Below are 21,413 nucleotides of genomic sequence, written 5' to 3'. Positions count from 1 at the left end.
ATCAGGGCTACTACACCACAGCTAGATAAGAAAAATAAATGACCAGGTTTTGTAGAGTAAGGAGCATAGGCAATAATAGATTGATAACGTGACAATAGGTACTAATAATATTCTTAAAAGTTCTATCAAAAGGGATTTTGAATATTTGCATCATGAGGAAAGAATGTTAGATAGTCTTGCCCTGGTTGAACACTAGGAGTGTGTGTGTGTGTGTGTGTGTGTGTGTGTGTGTGTATCACATTTTGCTTCATAAGTGTGTACAAGTTATATGTGCCCATCAATAAAATTAAAAAAAAATAGAAATGTACCTGTCCTTAGCCCGACAACTTCTTCTTTAAAGAAAAACTGTGTTATAATGAGTACTGACCAGGGTAAGGGGTATCTGGTGTCTAGCAAGGGCACATGTTTTGAAGTTTATTCTCACCTTGAGTGGATCCCGGTGTAGGGAGAAACCCAGACCACCACCACTCTTTAAAAAAGGATCAGAAGAAGTAAAATATTCTTTGGTCCGGATAATACGTCAGTTATTGGAATATCACAATATAGGATGAGTTACAAGCTTCCTTTGTGTCTTAGTCAGGGGTTTCCCTTGTGGTAATGAAACACCATGGCCAAAAGAAAGTTGTGGGGGAGAGAGTTTATTGGGCTCAAACTTCTACATTGTAATCCAGCCCTGAAGGCAGCCAGGACAGGAACCCAAACAGGGAAGGAGCCTGAAGACAGGATCTGATACAGGGGCCATGGAGGAGCCCTGTTTACTGGCTTGTTTCCCATAGCTTGCTCAGCCTGCTTTCTTATAGAACACAGGACCACCAGCCCAGGGATGGTCCCACCCACAGTGGGCTGGGCCCTTCTACGTCAATCGCAAAAGTAAAAAGGTTTTACAGGCATTTTCCCAATTGAGATTCCCTTCTTCTCCCCATAACTGTAGCCTGTGTCAGGTTGACATAAACTAGTCAGCATACTTTGTAAGTCTTGATAGAAATACCATAAGAACTATTCAAATTGTGCAATGGTTGGTGTTATTCGTCAGCTTGGCAGAGTCTAGACCTCAAGATAGTCTCAGTGAGGGGCTGTCTAGATCAAGTTAGCCTGTGGGATTGTCTGTGAAAGAGGGTCTTGATTATGTTAATCGAAATGGGAAGATTTACTGTGGGCGGTACCATTCCCTATGCAAGGGGTTTGGAACTATGAGAGTGGAGAAAGCCAGCTGAGCCTTAGCATGCAATTTTTAGCTCTCTACTCCTTGACTGTAGATGTGATGTGACCAGGTGTCTTGAGATCCTGTGATTGCTTGCAAGGATGGATGGTAACCTAGGACTATAACCCAGAATAAACTTTCCCTCCCTGATCTGACTGGTTTCCTGTGTCAACTTGACACAAGCTGGAGTTATCACTGAGAAAGGCGCCTCCCTTGAGGAAATGCCTCCATGAGACCCAGCTGTAAGGCATTTTCTCAATTAGTGATCAAGGGCAGGAGGGCCCAGCCCATTGTGGGCGGTGCCATCCCTAGGCTGGTGGTCTTGGGTTCTATAAGAGAGCAAGCTGAGCAAGCCAGGGGAACAAGCCAGTAAGTAACATCCCTCCATGGACTCTACATCAGCTCCTGCTTCCTGCCCTCTGTGAGTTCCAGTCCTGACTTCCTTTGGTGATGAACAGCAATGTGGAAATGTAAGCTAAATAAACCCTTTCCTCCCCAACTTGCTTCTCGGTCAAGGTGTTGGTGCAGGAATAGAAACCCTGACCAAGACATTCCCCTAAGTTTTTTAGGGTGTTTTATCACAGCAGCAAGTAAAGAAACTAAGAATGAGTTTTTAAAGGATATCTATTCTCTTAAGGACAAAGTCCAACTGAGATGCTCAGGTTACCTTGAATGCGCTGTGTCCCAGGTAGATCTTGAAATTATGATCATCCCGGTTCAGTTTCTTGATTACCCCAGAAACAGAAAGATACTTTGAGCACAAATTTGTAAAAAGTGACCTAAAAATATTCAAAAGACGCTAGAGTTATAGACAAATAACAGGGCTTTTTTTTTCCACTTTAGCTTTGGCAGTGGAAGTTACCTTAACAGATGATACTTAGTGTATGGTAACATTGAGAAAACTTAAAAATTTTCAGTGATCTCACTAGATATATGTTGTCTTTTGAGGAGGGTGTGTGTGTTTTTGCATGTGTGTGTATGTTTATTCCTGGAAGTTGAACCCTTGAAGCACGCCAGGCAAGCATTCTGCCACTAACGTACACTTCTATGTTGTCATTCACTCTTCCCTATTTCCCCAAACAGAGTCTCCCCATGTAGCCCAGGCTGCACTAGTCCTGCCTCAGCTAACCAGACTCTGGGCTGACACACCCATAGCCACCCACGTTTCTTTTCTATGCCCACCAAAAGGAAGGCAGAGAGAAGTCTAAGGACAGATCCGTGAGCTTCTGAATTCTGAAATAACCTGTGATCGTTACTACATCGCTGTCCCTGACAGTGACTCAGATAGATGTCTCTTTGATCCTTGCAACTGACAAACTCTCACAGGCTTGGGTCTTACTGGGTCATCAGTTTAGCAGAAGCCCGCTGTAGACAATTAGCGTTTGGGTTGGAAAAATCTCCCAAGCCTGTTCAAAGTCCTGTCTCTGCCAGGATAACAAAATGTCAGGCCTCTGGAGCCAGCAGTGTATCCTAGAAGATAAACACCGGCGAAGGGTGGCACTGTCTTCACCCTTGAGTTTTCAGTGACTTTCCACTGAACTACGGGAATATTTTTCAGTTGACTCTGATCTAATTGTAACCCAGAGGTCCTGACCACACCGTCCCTTAAGATTCCATTCATTCCTGTCTCAAAAGGAGAACCTAGCAAGCTCTTCTCTGCTGATCATAATTTCCTTCTGCGTCTTGCAGCGACACGGGGGCACAGCATTTTATGCTGTCCCTGACGACAGATGGGCATTAGAGAAACGGCATCTACAGCCTGCATTTACAATGGTTTCTTTCTCTGCAGACGTTCACTGTGTTAAGCCTTTTAAAAGCAGATCCTTTTTATTGATTTCTTAACCACCCCTGCCCCTAAGCGAGACATACTCCCTATCTTCAGCCCTCGTATACAGATGGGGAAAGCGAGTTCCAGAGCGACCGACCGGGCCAGCTTGTCCGTGGCCTGGTATGAGGTGAGGGAACTGAACCCAAGCACTTGAGTCTGTGCTTCCAAACAGTAGGTTATATTATATACAAATACAGAGACGGTATTCCAAGCTCAAAGGCACCTTAGATATCGCAGATCGCACCCAGAGTTTGCAGCCGAGCAGACAGAGCCAATGAGGTGACAGGAATTGCCTCTATTGACAGAGCCAGGAACCCATGGAGTGCTTCACACCAGGGCTTACTGTCCCTCTCCAGTGTTAGAAAGTCTTTGCCTTCTGCCTCGCCTTGAAAATATTGAGTTTTAGTGTCTGTGGGTTTTTTTGTTTTTTGTTTGTTTTTGTTATTGTTGTTGTTTTTGTCATTTGGCTTGTTGGTTGGTTGGTTGGGGGGGGTTGTTTTGTTTTGTTTTGTTTTTGTGTGCCTTCACACTCTACTCTTTAAAGATTTTCTGTCTGAGTAGACGTAAAGTTGTTTCTATTGATTTCCTACGGTCTCCTGACTTTCCAGTTCGCTCCCGCATTTAAAATGCAGAATTAATTTTAAGAGCGCACGTGTGTGGCTGGCGATATTTAAGGGCTCAGTTTGCAGAGTGCTTGCCCACCGGGCCCAACACAAACCGGGTGTTAGTGGAGCCTGCAATTCTAGCCTTCAAGCAATGGAGGCAGAAGGGTCAGAAGTTCAAAGTCGTCCTTTGCTACGCAATGAGTTTGAGCCTAGAATTTCATGAGACCCTGGGTTGAATATTCAGTTTGTTTGTTTATTTTGGGTTTTTTTTTTTTTTGAGGCAGCCTCGGCTGTCCTAGAAGTAGCTCTTTAGACCAGGTTAACCTCAAGCTCAGAAAACTGCCTGTCTCTGCCTCCCAGTGTTGGGATCACAGGCATGAGCCACCACACCCAACGCTGTGAGAATTTTAAGTTTACCACAAAATGAGTATGGAGAGATCCCATACATGTCCTGCCCACACACAAACACACACACACACACATACACATACACACACATACACACACACATGCACACACACACAAACACACACATACACACACATATATACACATACACACATAAACACACATACACACACATACACACACATATATACACACATACACGAACATACACACATGCACACACATACACACACACAAGCACACACACATACACACACATACACACACATACACACACATACACACACATATATACACATACACGCACATACACACACAAACACACATACACACACATATATACACATACACGCACATACACACACAAACACACATACACACACATATACACACATACACGCACATACACACACGCACACACATACACACAAGCACACACATACACACATACACACACATATGCACACATACACACACATACGCGCATACACACACAATGCACACGCGCACACATGACTTCCCCCATTACACCATGCAGCACCAGCGAGGGATGTTTGTTACTAGTGATGAACCTTCAGGGATATATCCTTATCTTTCCAAGCCCAGGGTTTATATTAGGGTTCCCTCTTGGTTTTATATATTCAATGTGTGCAAGCATGCATGCCTGTGCTAGTGTGTGTGTGTGTGTGTGTGTGTGTGTGTGTGTGTGTGTCCTTCTTGTATCATGAGGGATAGTTTTACCACTCCAAGAATCCTATCTCTTCTACCTTTTAATCCTTTCCTCTCCCCTAAAATCCCTGTCTCCCAACCATCTGTCTGAGCATTTTCCTGACTGCCTAGAGTGGGGTTCACAGTGTGTTTTCTTTTTTTTTTGATTGGCTTCCTCACACTGTCTTGTGCACTTAAGGTTCCTCCTTGTCTCTTCATGGATGGATAGCTCCTTTCTCTCCAGGACTGAATATTCTATACAACACCAGTTCATTTCCTCAGTTGCCTCCTCAAGGGCATCTGGACGGCTCTCAGGCTTCGGCATTTGTAAACAATGTCGCCATAAACATGCAGGTACAAGTATCTATGTAGGTCTCCTCTCCTCTGGGGTCATCACTAAGGATCACAACCGCTGGAGCACATCTCAAGAGCAGATTAGTTTCACGAAAGGATTGCCAAACGGTCTTCCAAGGTACCCGTACAGTTTCTCTAACTCAGGAGGGATGGGAGCTCCTACCGCTCACCTACTCGCCTGTGTTTTGGCTTTTAGCCAGTCTGCCAGGTATGCAGTGGTAGAGAGTTACCACTTAATTTCCAATTCCCTGCTGACACATAGCGCCAGTCCGTTTCCTGTGCCTACCTGCCATCTCCCTGCATGCTGTTTCGGGAGGTACGCCTCAATAATGTGCCGCTGCTTCTGGTGTTTACCTGTGGGCTTGCTTCTGTGTTCCTGGGTTTCTCAGTATCACCCAGACTGGGGTGAAACCTCTAGGTTACAATGTTTCTTCTGCTTCTGTCTCTTGAGAAGCTTGGACTACAGCTGCATAGTCATGGCTGCCTTAAGTTGTCAACTTTCTGATATAATATTTTTTACTAATCTTTAAGAATCTCTCAAGAGGTATTTTGATTATAGTCACCCCTATTCTCCGGGAGACCCGCCCCACCTCCCTTTCCCACTCCCTCCCAACTTTATGTAATCTTTTTTAAAAACAGGACAGGTTCTCTACCCTTTTAGGGGCTTTAAAATATGACGCAGAGATGGAGAGATGGCTTAGCAGTTAAGAGTCCATACAAGACTGAGTTCAGTTCCCAGAACCTGCCTCAGGTGGCCCACAGTTACCTGTAACTCCATCCCTAGAGCATCTGACAGTCTCTTCTAGACTGGATGCATACTCCTATGTGGGTATGCATGTACACACAGACACACAGACACACACACACACACACTAATTAAAAAAACATCTTGGGACTGAGAAGAACAGCACTGGTTGGTCTTCAGAGAACCCACATGGCAGTTCAGAGCTGTCTATAACCCCAGCTCCATAGACTCTCTCTTCTGGTTTCCTTTGGGCACTGGGCATGCGCATGGTACACAGACATACATGCAGGCTAAACACTCCCACACATGAAATAAAACTAAATCTTTAAAAAAAAACTTTAAAGGCTTATTGTAATGACAAACTTGTTTTCTTTTTTCTTTTTTCCTTTTGTTTTGTTTTGTTCTTGTTTATTAATTCTCTGGAAGCTTAAAAAGTTTCAAATAGCATAAAAAAATGTTTTTTTTAACCAACATTCCCCTGCGCCAACCCATTTATCAAACACCAACTTCCGGCTGTGCTTTCTAATCATTAACCATCAAGTAAGTGTTTCCTGTTGTCTTCATGACACCCACTCCTACTTTCCCTTGGAGGAGATGACCAGCCAAGGCTTGGTATGCCCACTCAGTGCCACCAGTGTTTCCTTTTCCTGGCCTTACTGTGTGTGGGTGAGCTTTTATATCCCATCCGTTGTCAAGAATGAGGTCCCTATTCTTCCCAGGTAGTTCCCCCACAGGGACATGGCCCCACTAGTATTTCTTCTCCCCTCCATACCTAGACCATCAAACTATTCTTTCTTTCTCCCTCCCCTCCTCCCCTCCCTCCCCTACTTCCCTCCTTCTCCTCCTTCCCCCTCCCACCCTCCCTCCTTCCCTTCTTTTCCTCCTCCCTTCACCCTCTCCCTCTCCCCCTTTCCTCCCTCCCCTCCCTCCCCTCCTTCCCTCCCTCCATCCCTCCCTTTGATTATTTTTCAGGCACAGTTTCACACCATAACCCTGGCTTGGCACTTACAGTACAGCCCAGGCTGGCCTCGTCCTCCCTCGCCCTCCTGAGGTCCAGGCTTTCCCCTTCTTTTGTGCTGCATTAGAGATGGGCAATGGGCTGGGAATGGCTACATGGTGTGGAAAGTGTTTGGCCACTGCAGTCAAATAAATCTTAGTTATCCATACTGAGCCTCAAGTGACGTCCCATTGGTGATTATAAGATAAAGTATAGAACTTGGTGAGGGGTAACTACAGCTTGGAACACAATACATGCTGTGTTGCCCCTTCTATGTTTCCTTGTAGGCCCGCTCACAAACTTGGCCCAGACACCTTCATTTTTAAAAGCTAATTCTCATCTTCCATAATGACCTAGTCTTTGTCCCCACTGCAATTACCAGCTCATTGAGAAATTATCCCCCCCCCCCCTCCAGCCCCCCTCGATCCTTTCAAAGGACGTTACCTACCAGTTATTGCATTCCAGCTAGGAAACACGTTGGCCAGTTCCAACAGGCTCTCGAGTGCTAAATTTAGCAAGTAACTGGAAGTCACCCTTGCCTCAGCATTAACTAGCAGCTGGCACAGACACCTCAGGCGCCCGCTTGTTCCCGCATCTAACCTCTCTGAATGTTTATCTTTGACGATGTGGGGTCATTAAATAACTGGCTCTGAGTCACACAGCTACTTACAAGGTCCTGCATTAAGCATCACTGGCATAGATAAAATTCTTCCTGCTTTCAGCATGCTAAAATTTTAATCAAAGAAGCAGGCCAACAAGCCTTTGTGGGCAGGGTAGGATGGCCTAGGAATGTATGTAATTGGAGGATCTTTCCCAAGGCAATATATTCTACCAGTGACCTCTACCTCCAGACCTGTGTTCTTATTTTTATTTTCCAAGATCCTCAAGTTGGGTTTGAATTCACTTTGTAGCCCAGGCTGGCCTTGAATTTCTGGTCTATCTCAGCCTCTCAAGCAGTTGGAATTATAAGCATATGCCATCATGTCAGACTTGATAATGATTATCTCACTGATAGTCATTCTAAAAAAGAATCAATATGTCAAATATCAGGTCAAGGTAAGGGCGTTGTCCTAGGAAAATCAGTTTGAAAAGGTTTTGCTGGTCTGTGGCACATCTCTGTGAACACATCTGATCTTGTCTGAAAAGACTCTGCTGGAAGGTAAATAAACAGAAATAGGAGGAGGCTTCTAGCTAATGTAGACAGGATGCAGTACAGTAGGGCAGCCATGATGGATAAGGAGACAGAAGAAGGGGCAGAATGCAAGATGTTTCACGATCCGGAAGATATCTGGAGAAAGAAAGGATATTTCAGTTTTTAAATCTAGAAATTCAAAGAAGGGTATTGACAGGAAAAACACAATTTCATCTTAAGATATTATTGTATAACAGTTTCCTCTGAGTGGCACTTGACACCCTGAAGGGAAGCTGATTAAAACTCAGGAAGTAAACAACTCAGAAGCTTTAGGAAATCCCTGAAACTGACCAGATGTACTAGGCTCCTTTCTTCCCTAGTTTATATAAGAAAGAAGGATTACTGAGAGAAACTCCCACACCCTCAGAGCTCCCTAGAAACCAGAGATGCCCTGAGCTGCCTGAGGGAAACATTCTCCAACCTGTTGAGTTGCCTGCAAGTTGGGCAGTGTGCTCCAGGTTTTAAACTCTTGTGAACTGTGAACCCATGCCAGGGTAAGCGCTCAATAACACGGCTATCTTTAAGTCTTTTCTTCTCCTGTAAGTAACCCTTCATCCATACTCCTGCATAGAGTCTCAATGAATTCATGGATTCACCACATTGGATTTTGGTGTCATGCTTCCTATGGTCTCTGGGTCTCTCTCTGAGGTGAGTTGATATTTCTTCCCAGAAATGTTGCCACACAGCAGGTGTGTTGATATCAAAACAAATGACTCTATTCCAGGAGACTATAATAGGCCTCTATCTAGTAAGATCCAAAATAAGACTTTAAAAATTCTTATCAGCCAAGATTGAACTGTATATAACGAAAGCCCACGGGCCACAGATGGCTGGATCAGTAAGATATCTGCGACACAAGGATGAGAGCCTGAGTTTGGATCCTAAACATCCATGTAAAGGCCAAGCAAGGGTCTTGTTCACATGTGTAACCTCAGCATTGTGGGAGGGAGGAAGCGGAGACAGACAGATGCCTGGAGCTCACCACTCAGCCAACCAGGACAAATTGATAAACTCTAGGGTCAGCGAAAGACCTTGTCTGAAAACATGTGGAGAGTAGTCAAGGAAGATGATTGATGTCTGTGTTTAACATCCACATGTACACATACACATAAACATACACTCACACATACACATACACTCACACATACACATGCACTCACACATACACTTGTATTACACTCCCCACGTACATGGACATGGACCATACACAAAGAAGGAACTTAAAAATTATCATACAGGGGCCTGGGGAGATGGCTCAGTGGTTTAAAGCACTGATTGCTCGTCCAGAGGCCCTGAGTTCAATTCCCAGCTCACAACCATCTGTAATGAGATCCTCTTGTGGTGTGTCTGAAGACAGCCACTGTGTACTCATTAAAATAAACAAATAAGTAAATAAATCTTTTTAAAGAATTACTATACAAAACCAATATCTTTCCTACATTCTAGTACTAAACACACCAAGAAAGAAATCAGGAGAACATTCTGTTAACAATGGCAAACCAGAAAAACCTCTGGGATAAGTCTAACCAAGGATGTAAAGGGCTTTAGATCTTTTATATGGGAAGTCTAAAATGCTGTCTTAGTTGGGGTTTCATTGTTGTAAGGAGGCACTATGACCAAGGCAACTCTCATAAAGGACAAATTTCACTGGGACTGGCTTACAGTTTCAGAGGTTCAGTCTATTACCATCATAGCAGAAAACATGGCAGCAGGCAGACATGGTGTTGCCGGAGTTCAGAGTTTTGCACCTTGATCCAAAGGCAGGCGTAAGAAAGAGGAGGCTCTCTCTTCTGCACTGGGTAGAGCTTGAACACCAGGTGCCCTCAGAGCCCGCTTACACAGAGATACATTTCCTCCCACAAGGCCATGGCTGCTAACTCCCCATAGGCCAAGCATATTCAAACCACCACGAATACCAAAGAAAGAAACTGAAGACGCTTGATGGTGTTAAAATCTCCCATGCTCACGGATTGGAAACGTTAATGTTTTGAAAGTGGCCACATCACCAAGCCATCTAAATATTCAGTGCAATCCCCATCCACATTCCAAAGGCTTTCTTAACAGAAATAGAGGAGGGGGAACCTTCAAGTGTACTTAGAAGCATTAAAAAACACCCAAATACTTAAATCAGGTCCAGAACAAAAGGAATGATGTTGGAAGGTCTGCCAAAACCATGGTAACAAAACCAGCATGGTACTGACAGAGAAACAGCCAGAATAGCCAGTGAGGTAGAACAGGCGACCTGGAGATAATCCTACATAGCCACAGCCACCTGGCTTACTACAAAGATGCCAAGAATAGACCTTGGAGAAAAGACATCTTCAGAAATAGAGGCTATCCACCTGCAGAAGAATTAAAACAAGCCACCATCTGTGGTGGTTTGAACATGCTTGACTCAGGGAGTGGCACTATTAGGAGGTATGGCCTTGTTGGAGGAAACGTGTCACTATGGGGATGGGCTCTGAGACCCTCTTGATAGCCATGTGGGAGACAGTCTTCTGTTTCCCTTCAGAACCAGAGGTTGAACTCTCAGCTCCTCCAGTGCCATGCCTGCCTGGATGCTGCCATGCTTCCCGCCTTGATGAAAATGGACTGAACCTCTGAACCTGTGAGCCAAGCCCAATTAAATGTCCTTTATAAGAGTTGCCTTGGTCACGGTGTCTGTTCACAGCAGTAAAACCCTAAGTAAGGCATCATCCCTCACCGTGTAGAAAAGAAAAACACCTCCAAACAGATCAAAGACCTTAATGGTGAGACCTGAGACCTTGAAACTAGAAGAAAAACTGGGGGAAGTGTTTCAAGATACAGTCATCATGGAGAACTTCTTCAGAGGGACTCTAGTCTCTCAGGGAAGAAGGCGACTGGGACCCCAGGAAAGTAAAAGTTTCTGCACAGTGAAAGAAAGAGTTAAAAAAAAAAAAAAAGAAAGAAAGAGTTATGCAAGAGACAGCCTAGGAAGTGGAAGGTAATCTTCGCTAGCTGTACCTCTGATAGGGCTAATAATTTGCGATAACATAAAGAAGTAGAATCCTAAGGAATAAACCAAACAACCCAGATGAAGTGCAAATGACCATCAGAGACATACAAATACAAGCTCTGAGGTTTTTATCTCCCCTGTTAGAGTTAGACAGCAGTCGGTTACAGAAGCAAGTCACAACAAATGCTGTTGAGAATAGACAGAAAGGGGAGCTCATCTGCTGGTTGGGGGAATGTAAATTAGTCCAACCACCAGGAGCCTCAGTATGGAGGGGCTGGAGGGGGTACCTCAGTCACAGAAGCTTTGCCACATATGCATGAGTTAGATCTACAGTACCCACATAGAAGTCATCACGTCGGCATACACTTATAATCTCAACAGAGGGAGGCAGACAGGCTCTCTGGGGCTTCCCGGACAGCTACCCTAGTTTATTCTGCATGCCCCAGGTCCCTGTGAGCCTCTACCTAGAAAAAAAATTAACAAACAGGACTCCTGACAGCAGAGGTTGATATGCAACCTCTGCACACACACACATGCAAATATATACATGTGCAGCTGACCCAAATCTTTCTGTACACATATGAACACACACACACACACACACACACACACACACACCACTCTGCCCACAAAAGATCCCTAAGAGTACATCTGCCACATGACCCATAAATACCATGCTATGGTATTTACCTCAGTAACCCTAAGACAATGTATCACAGAGATATATGCGAGGGGGTGACGTAAGGTACTGCAAAGACGACTGCTCTATCATTGGGGAAAGCTTTTATTGGGCAGACGTGTAGACCAGTAGACAGAGTATAACTAGAGGCATCTAGAAGAGTCCAGAGCAGAAAGGAAAGCAGGGTGGGCCTAGTCAGCAGTTTTGACATGGTCAGGGATATTTGCAAAAGAAAGGAGAACAGTGAGAGAGAGAGAGAGAGAGAGAGAGAGAGAGAGAGAGAGAGAGAGAGAGAGAGAGAGTAGGAGTGACTGTGGGGGTAGGACCTGAGAAGGACCAGGGTAGGGTCTTTGGAATGTGCAACCAGTACTTGAGAATAGGGGACCGGGGGAACCCAGAGGCCACATGGGCTTTGATATACAACCTCAAGTTTATGTCAAAAGAGCCATATGTCCCTTCTACCAGATGGGATCTGGTTTTACACATTCTAGAGGAATGCTGGCTTTTATCTAACTGCCAGAAATCATTCTATAGTCTGTGTTGATTTTGATTTTGGACAGCGTGGGTGGGCCTGCCCTCGTGTGTGTGTGTGTGTGTGTGTGTAGTAGGGACATGGGGTACCCCTTGGACCTTACAAAAGATACTTGCCCATAGATGTTTCCTGCAGAACTATTCACAATAGGTGAGTTATGGCACCAATCTAGGTGTCCACTAACTAAAGAATGGATTTTTTTTTTTACAAAAAATATGTGTTACAATGATGCAATGGAAAATTTCCATCCAAAAGAAGGCCGGCATTATGTCACTTGAAGGAAAATGGATGTGCCTGGAGATAATCACATTAAGCAAATTAAGTCAGTCTCAGAAAGGCAAACATTGCACACTTTTCTCTCCTCTGTGGGGCCTGGATTCTTTTTCTCTCTACACTTTGACCAATTGTGAGTCTCAGTCGTCATCCTCATCTATGGCAAACCCAGTCCGCTCTGATGAGGGCGGGGAGCTACATTAATCTATGGGCATAAAGGTAAGCGTTGAAGAGGCCGTTTAATACTATGCCCCCTTGGGGAAATAACAGTGGAGGGGCTTATGACCTGCCCAGCCTTGGGTTCTTGGCCCAGTTCACAATAGTAGGCATCAGTCCCATCTTGTAGGACAGGTCATGAATACTACCAGAAGAAAGTCGTTGATAGGGACAAATGAAACTAACAGGAATTGGGGAGGGGTGGAAGGGGGGGAGATGGGAGTGGAACGGAGTGGGGAATATACTCAAAGCACAGTATTTATTAGTATGAAAATGTGCTTATGTAGCCCAGTACCATGTACAGTGAACATCCAATACCACCGCACACATGTGAACTCAAGAGGCTTGGTATGATGGAACATAGAGGAACATTGCTAATTTTAGGCAAGTCTGGGCTACAGACCTTGTAACCCATGAAGTAGACGTGCAAATAAGTACAATCATCTTATATTAAAAAGACAGCAGGTAATCATGCTGAACCGGCCTGCAGTCCTGGCTACTCAGGGGGCCTCTGAACCATAACAAACAAAAAAACAGAGGAGGAGGTGTGAAGGAGGAGGGACCGGGAGGAGGGGAGGGAGGGCATGGTGGTTTAGCCCAGGAAGTGGCGCTATTAGGAGTTGTGGCCCTGTTGGAGGAAGTGTGTCACTGTGGGGGTGGGCTTTGAGACCCTCCTCCGAGCTGCCTGGAAGTCAGTCTTCTGTTTGCCTCTGGAACGAGATGTAGAACTCTCAGCAACCCTAGCACCATGTCTGCCTGGATGCTGCCATGCTTCTGCTTTTGATGATATTGGACTGAACCTCTGAGCCAATAAGACAGCTCCAATTAGACGGGGTCCTTTCTAAGAGTTGCCTTGGTCATGGTGTCTCTTCGGAGCAATGGAAGATCAAACGATGACAGAGGGAACTCTCCAACTGAGATGTAAAGAAACCAATTAATTAATTAATTAACAAAACGACAACAAAACTCAAAACCAGGTGAACGAATACATCTAAAGGGGATTCCACAAGTTACGAAATTTGCCTAACTGTAAAACTAATACATAAGTAAGTTGGAACTTACAAACTCACGACTTTAAGCCAGGCACAGTGGGACAGATGTTTTCAGGCATCCATGGTGGTAGAAGCAGGAGGATCAAGAGTTCGAGGCCAGCCTTAGTTGAGGTTCAATTTGCACTACAGGAGACCCATTCTGATAGAATAAAAAATCTATTTTTAATGTCTGGAAAAGTGATTAGCTAAAAACCCTTTACTTTATGCATATAACTTATGAAAAAACTGTTGTATGGGTGTAGGTATAGTGTGTGAATAGCTGCATCATGTGTGTACCTGGTAATCCTGAAGGCCAGACAAGCTCACTGGATCCCTATCTGGTTGTAAAGCATCGTGCCAGTGCTGGGAATCAAACCTAGGTCTCCAGGAAGAGTAGCAAGTACTCTTAACCACTGAGCCATTTCTTGACCCTCCCCCTACCCCCATAACTTCGATATTTGGTCTCATTTTTCCCCCCATGATTTTCGCCTTCATTAATACAGGGAAATGAATCCAGGCATGAACATTTGTCGTAGATTTTGAGAAGTCAAGCCTGCTTTATAGAAATAGAAAATCAGAAATAAAAGTGTTTGGGGATCATCAGGTTTGACTCCCTCTGATAATAGTATAATACTGTGCTGATTGGATTTTATCAGCTCGACCCAAAATAGAGTCTCGTGGGAAAAAGAAACAATTGAGAAATTGCCCCCATCAGATTGACCTGTAGGCCTGGAGGAAGTGTGTCACTGTGAGGGTGGGCTTTGAGAATCTCCTCCTAGCCATGTGGGCGACAGTCTTCTCCTTACTGCCTTCATATCAAGATGTAGAACCTCCATCTTCAGCCCCACATCTGCCTGGATGCTGCCATGCTCCCCTCCCACCTTGATGATAATGGACTGAACCTCTGAACCTGTAAGCCAGCCCCAATTAAATGCTGTCCTTTGTAAGAGTTGCCTTGGTCACGGTGTCTGTTCACAGCAATAGAAACTCTCAGTGAGACAAGTATGTTATAGTTTGGGTCAAAAAATCAATGACATCTTCTTCCCCTCATACAAAGTCTGGGGAATGAAGGCTTTTGCATATCTGCCACCAGGGACTTTGTTCACTCACTGATACCTGAACACAGTAGGTTTTACTTTTTCTCCCCTTGAATTCTACTTGGCCACCACCTGAACGCCCCGCACATTTACCTGTAGCTGACTCTTACACTGGATTGGCAGAGTCGGAAGCCAACAGACTCGAGTTACGAAAAAGGGAGTTCTGCTTAGTCCTGCCAAGTACTTCAATCAATGCACACTTACAAGGAAGAATCATCTTTCACTTTGTAAGCTCTTTTCTTTTTCTCTCTCTCCTTCCCTACCCCCTCCCTCCCTTCCTCCCTCCCTCCCTCCCTTCCTGGACTAGACACTGCAATATTCCTCCCATTGATTGGATAACTCAGACGTGGGGGTCTTACTTATTTTTTTATGTTTACGAATTAATGCATCTTCTCTGAGGACTACAGTATTGAAATCTCTAGAGTAGTGTGGGTCTGCTTCTTGTACACTAGTCCCCAGGACACTCTGTCTGCTTGTGCTGGAGATGGAGTGGGTGCCTTCTGCTTCAGCCTTGCCTTCCCTTCTTGGACCAGCCTTCCTATGTTTACTAAATACCCTTCTGGCTTGCAACTGTTCTCCTACACCTGGACTTTTATGACACGTTTGGTAATGCTATTTCATAGCACCATGAACACTGATATCATTGACAAACATTAACCATGTGCTGTGTCTATAATTCTCATGGCCTTATGAGGTCTGTCAGCTGTAGACCGAGGTGACAACCTCTAGTCCTCTTTAAGTCTGACACTCTAGTTCTTTTGCTGCTCCTGGCACATAGGAGGAGCTCAAGAAGTAGAAATTATTATCATAATTAAGGGAACAAGCGTCATATATGGTGTTGGTATTTGGGCTGGGTGCCTGATTCACGAAGCGTGTGTCTATAAACGTAACCAAGAAATTGAACAAGTTTCTGGATGGTTTTAAGACCCTTGTGAGACAAACGGAACAGCTTGCTACAGGCTGATGGAAACTAATGTCACCGAATCTATGCAGCTACAGGGCATAATTAACAAAGATAGAGTCCAGCAGGTGCATGTATGGTACCATCTACAGCTGGATGGATTCTTTTTGGCTAGTGACTGTGGAGGCCGATTTTGGAAGAGAGCATGGCTTGGGACACAGGCCAAAAGCTACAACCCCCTTAAATCAGAGGAACTTGGAATTATTAAGAGACTCTTGGGCTGGGGGTTGTTGATACTCTAGAATACGTAAAGCCCTGGGATCAATCCTGAATCTCGCATTGCTGCCACAATCACCAGAAGAGGCTCTGGTGATGACCAATCCGTAGGGAGAATTGAAGCTTGGTGCTGTAGTACTCACACAGACCTGAAGGGGAGGATCAAGGGCCCTGGGATTTAACAGTGGCTCCTAGGAAGTAGTCTGAGCTATAAACTCTGTCAAGAGATAACAGGGCCAATGACCAGAGTGACACCCAACATCTGGGCTCCACTCTGTGCCAATTGTAAGTTTCAAAGGAGGCTGTTCACTAGCAGAGAGAGAACCGGGTATATGGAAATGAGACAAACCAAAGTGAGCGAGTATAGAGGGAGGTCGGATGTTTCAAATATAAACGACTCATATTTAAGGCAGGGATGGCAGCAACATTGAGATCTAAGACTAGGAGCTAAGGGGGCAAGAGGAGTCTCTTGCTGTAGGTTGGGCTGAATTTGTCAGTAGTGGGGCTGGTATTAGGGCATCGAGTCTGGTTAGCCGTTAAAATAATCTGGCATACAATACTTCAGCATAGAGCATGACAGGGTGTTGGTTTCTGGGGACGGTGAGTACAGAGCATAAGTCTGTTTGTCTCTTAATATCTTCTAACCACTCGACCATCCACGTTTCTTGACTTCTGCGCCTTAGATACCAGCTGCCTTCTACCTCTTTTTTTTTTTTTTTTTTTTTTGGTTCTTTTTTTCGGAGCTGGGGACTGAACCCAGGGGCCTTCTACCTCTTATTGTCTTGCGAGCTATCTGCAGCTATGTGAAGTAGATTCTCCACCAGGGATATTTGTGTGTTTGTTTGTTTGTTAGTTTGGGTTGCACGCAGTACTACACATAAATCATGGCTTTTCCAGGCCAAGGATGTATCTCATAATTGCCTTTCTTCTACAATACTCCCACCAAGTGGCCATTGGGACTGCTCCTGCACATAATGAAGGATTGAGGAAGCCATCATTCCTGCTAGCACCCTAACTCACTGCCCCTCACCATCCCCCAAGACAGAGTTTCTCCATAGCCTTGACTGTCCTGGTACTCGCTACGTAGACCACAACCGGTCTCAAACTCACATAGATCTGCCTGCCTCTGCCTCTGCTGGGTTAAGGGCATATGCTACCACTGTCCAGCCTTAGCTCATCTTTTGACTCAGTCTGTTGTAAATAACTGCCCTAAGTTTCTATCCATTGACTTAATTCCTATCCTTCAGGTAGTGTAATGAATTGAAATCTTTAGTATATGAGCCCTTCTTTAGAAATCAGGGTCAAGGGGTTGGGGATTTAGCTCAGTGGTAGAGCGCTTGCCTAGGAAGCGCAAGGCCCTGGGTTCGGTCCCCAGCTCTGAAAAAAAGAACCAAAAAAAAAGAAAAAAGAAAAAAGAAATCAGGGTCAGTGGTACGACCCTTTCCCAGTTCATTTGCTTTGTTTTGCTATAAAAGTGTCCCCCTCGTTCCCAACCCTTGATATCAGATATCCCCACCAACAGCTTCTTGCTCTCCTTCCCATCTTGTAAGACAATATATATGCAATATATCTTACCTAGAGATAGACGCGTGTTCTGTCAGCATAGAACAGAATAAGACACTCACCTCTTTTTGTGTTCTAGATGCTATAAGACAATCTAAGACTATGCGATGTTTTTTTTTTTTTTTAGCAGTCATAGTCTCCACTCCTTTTAAGCTTATATCTAAGTGGATTTCCCTAGGTGTTATATATAGTAGTATTTTTTATAAAGATTTATTTATTTTATATATATGAGTACACTGTAGCTGTCTTCAGACACACCAGAAGGGGGCATCAGATCCCATTTCAGACAGCAGTGAGCCACCCTCAGGTTGCTGAGACTTGAACTCAAACTCTGGAAGAGCAGTCAGTGCTCTTAACCACAGAGCCATCTCGCCAGCCCATATGTAATAGTATGAAACCAGTTACATATTTATGCAACAGTTTGGGGAAGGGGTGGATGGGCTAGCTTATTTACCATATTGATATTCTTGAATTGGAGATTTGAATGTTCAGCATAGCGGTTTGGATCCCTGATGAGACACAAGCCTAGGCTACATTATAGACAATTGAACGATGACTCGGCTTGGGCTACTCAAGCTTTGAGTTATTTTATACAGGCCTCAGACTGTAGCCTTCTTCAAAACGATCCCTCTGTCAAGTAACTTGTTTTGTCACTGGAAGACTTGGCGTAAAGATTACAAATTATTTGGTTCAAGGCCATTATCACCCCTAGGAAAAATTAAGCACAAATAGGTGTTATGTCAAAGGCAATATGATTATAAGTACCTGTGGGCAAATTCCATCCAGATACCTTTTTTATCGATTAAAAAGGTAGATATTACACTGCGTGGATTATGGAATACCGATAAACACAGCGTGTGTGGTCCTTTCAAACCAAAGGAAGTTTTCCTATTTTTTTTCTAAGAAGAAACAAAGATAAAGAATCATAATGACTTGTCCACAGTTACAGAGCAAGAAGGGGTTTCAGGGGGCCAGCCCCTCGGATACAGTGTGGCCCTTCTACTCATTTTTTTCCCAATAAAATAAGATTCAGTTCTTGACCTGAGCTACTAGTATCCAAAGTTCTCCTCTTAGCTGTTGGTAAAATGTTGCTCTTGCCAATTCCCCTAATCTCAACATCATAGATGTTGCTATGATTATGCTAATGCTTTAAACTTAGAATTCGCCACACACGGTATGCACTCACTGGTAAGTGGATATTAGCCCCAAAGCTTGGAATATCCAAGATACAATTCACAGACCACATGAAGCTCAAGAAGAAGGAAGACCAAAACATGGATGCTTCATTCCTTCTTAGAAAGGGGAACAAAATACTCATGGGAGGAAATATGGAGACAAAGTATGGAGACTGAAGGAAAGGCCATCCAGAGACTGCCCCTCCTGGGGGTCCATCCCATATACAGTAACCAAACCCAGACACTATTGCAGACACCAAGAAGTACATGCTGACAGGAGCCTGATATAGCTGTCTCCTGAGAGGCTCTGCCAGAGCCTGACAAATACAGAGGTGGATGCTCACAGCCAACCACTGGACTGAGAATGGGGTCCCCAATGGAGGAGTTAGAGAAAGAACTGAAGGAGCTGAAGGGGTTTGCAACCCCATAGGAAGAACAACAATATCAATCAACCAGGCTCTCCCCCACCCCCACAAGAACTCCCAGGGACTAAACCACCATCCAAAGAGTACACATGGAGAGAACCATGGCTCCAGCCCCATATGTAGCAGAGGATGGCCTTGTCAGACATCAGTGGGAAGAGAGGTCCTTGGTCCTGTGAAGGCTCGATGCCCCAATGTAGGGAAATGCCAGGGCAGAGAAGTGGGAAGGAGTGGGTGGGTGGGAGGGAGAGGGAGCACCCTCATAGAACCAGGGGGGGTGGAGATCGGATAGGAATTTCCGGAGGGAAAACCAGGAAAGGGGATAACATTTGAAATGTAAATAAAGAAAATATCCAATAAAAGAAAAGAAAAAAAAAACAGAATTCATGAGATACCAAATCACACACACACACACACACACACACACACACACACACACACACACACGAAGTTGGATCTAATTAGCAAAACCCTGGTTAAAACCCATCCATGGACCCAGTCCATTGTTCTTTCTCTTCGACTGCTTCTCAAAATGCAAACAGATATTTTAGATTATCAGTTCTCAAACCACAAGCAGAATAGCTGTGTTACCTATAGCAAGATGGGTTTAAAAAAAAAAAAAAAGGTCAGATGTAAATTCTCTATAAGCATCGTGGTTAAGGAGCCTTCCAAACTCACAATCTAAGGAAACGTGAGCCAGGAGGCCAGTCAGAGAGAGATGATCCACGGTTACTTCTGAGTAAAGAGTTCGTCATATGAAACAGCACAAGGGTGTGGACTCCCCCCCCCCCCCAATATCCACTGTCATTGGAGCTACTCAAGGACCCAGACCCCTTCTGCACCAGATATCAAGTGTACAGATACGGCGAAGAACCTTGCGGAAGTGAAACAATTCTAGCACAGCTATTCACTGTGCATAGTGCTAAGGTAACACAGAACTTGAAAAAGAAACCTGAAGGATTGGGGGCGGTGTGCAGAGCGGGGGGGGGGGGGGGGGGGGACGGGGGGCGGGGCTGTACTATAGAGAAGACACTGGACTCAGGTTCAAATATCTATTATTTGGGTGAACAAAGGCAGACATTTGGAAAGCTCATGCCACCAGACCTAATTTGACAAGCGTGGGGTCCCTAAGAAGCCCACATAAGGACGATAGTAACAATAGTAATGAACTAAGTCGTCTCAAGGAGAAATAACTTTCATTCTAATGCGAGGAATATGGGTTTGAGACAAGCCAGGAACAGGGACAGGCACAGTCGCGTAGAAATTGGATCGCCCTAAATTGTGACTCCTGTCGTTTCGCTTCCAGCCGATGTCTGTGTTAAGCTTGGGAATCTGATGAATACCACAGCATAAGGCGAGCCAAATGGGAGAGCCTGACGCCATCTCCTGCTTAACGGATGGATCGGTCAGGAACCGAGGTCGCGAGCCAGTTAAAGCAAGGAGGAAAACTGTGTGAACTGGTCCAAACACTACAGGAGAGAGTCTGGGCAAAGACAGGGGCCGTTGGGATATGTAAAGAGCACATGATGGTTGGTTGGTTAACTTGACATACGCTAGAACCATCAGGGAAAAGAATCTTAGTGAAGACTTTTCTCCTTTGGGTTGGTCCGTCGGCGTCACCTGTGAGGGGTCTTTTTAAATCCCGTTGGTAGCGGTGCAAAGGCCTATCAGGAATGTGGGTGGCAGCATTTCATGGGCGGGGACCCAAACTGGTTTGAGAGGTTCTCAGGAGCATCGAACCTTCACGGATCCATTGTTTCAGTATTCTGACAGCCAAAAGTAGGGAAGTGAGGTAGGCTCCTTTCTGTCAAAGCTCGCTGTAGAAGCATGAGGCAGAGCTGACCACGTTGCTCCCACAGAAAGAGAGGGGTGTTCACGCTCAGCTGTCTTCCTCCCTTTTGTGCAGCCCGCACCCCCGCCCTGGAAATCATTTGGTCTTCCTTTTAGGGTGAGCCTCCTCCCTCCACCCCAAATGAACCTAATCTAGATAACCCCTTACAGGCGTGCCCACAGGCGCGTCTCCAAGGTGATCCTAGATCCCGTTAAGTTGACCATCATTATGACAATCTGGGGTGGTTTGAATGAAAATGGTCCTTATAGGCCGGTGGGGAATGGCACTATTAGGAGGCGTGGCCTTGTTGGAGTAGGTGTGGTCTTTTGAGGTGGGCGTGGCTTTGTTGGAGGAAGGGTATCATTAGGGATGTGCTTCGAGGTTTCAGATGCTCAAGTCAGG

At 44.9% G+C, this 21,413-nt stretch overlaps 1 long non-coding RNA gene across 2 annotated transcripts; it reads right to left on the bottom strand.

The window, feature by feature from the left end:
• Positions 1-11,781: 11,781 nt before the first annotated feature.
• Positions 11,782-20,879, bottom strand: LOC120098899 (uncharacterized). Of its 2 annotated transcripts, none has more exons than XR_015645723.1 (3): positions 20,801-20,879; positions 13,778-13,906; positions 11,782-13,629 (listed from the first exon to the last, which is right to left on the bottom strand). It is a non-coding gene; the product is annotated as an uncharacterized LOC120098899 (long non-coding RNA). The 2 variants fall into 2 exon arrangements; XR_015645724.1 differs by lacking the exon at positions 20,801-20,879 and adding an exon at positions 18,349-18,404.
• Positions 20,880-21,413: the final 534 nt, after the last annotated feature.

This window comes from Rattus norvegicus, chromosome 20 (assembly GCF_021556685.1).
Source record: "Rattus norvegicus strain SHRSP/BbbUtx chromosome 20, alternate assembly SHRSP_T2T, whole genome shotgun sequence".
In the NCBI taxonomy this organism is placed as follows: domain Eukaryota; kingdom Metazoa; phylum Chordata; class Mammalia; order Rodentia; family Muridae; genus Rattus; species Rattus norvegicus.
The sequence above is the reverse complement of the archived record's forward strand: the minus strand, read 5'-3'. Positions and strand labels throughout refer to the sequence as shown.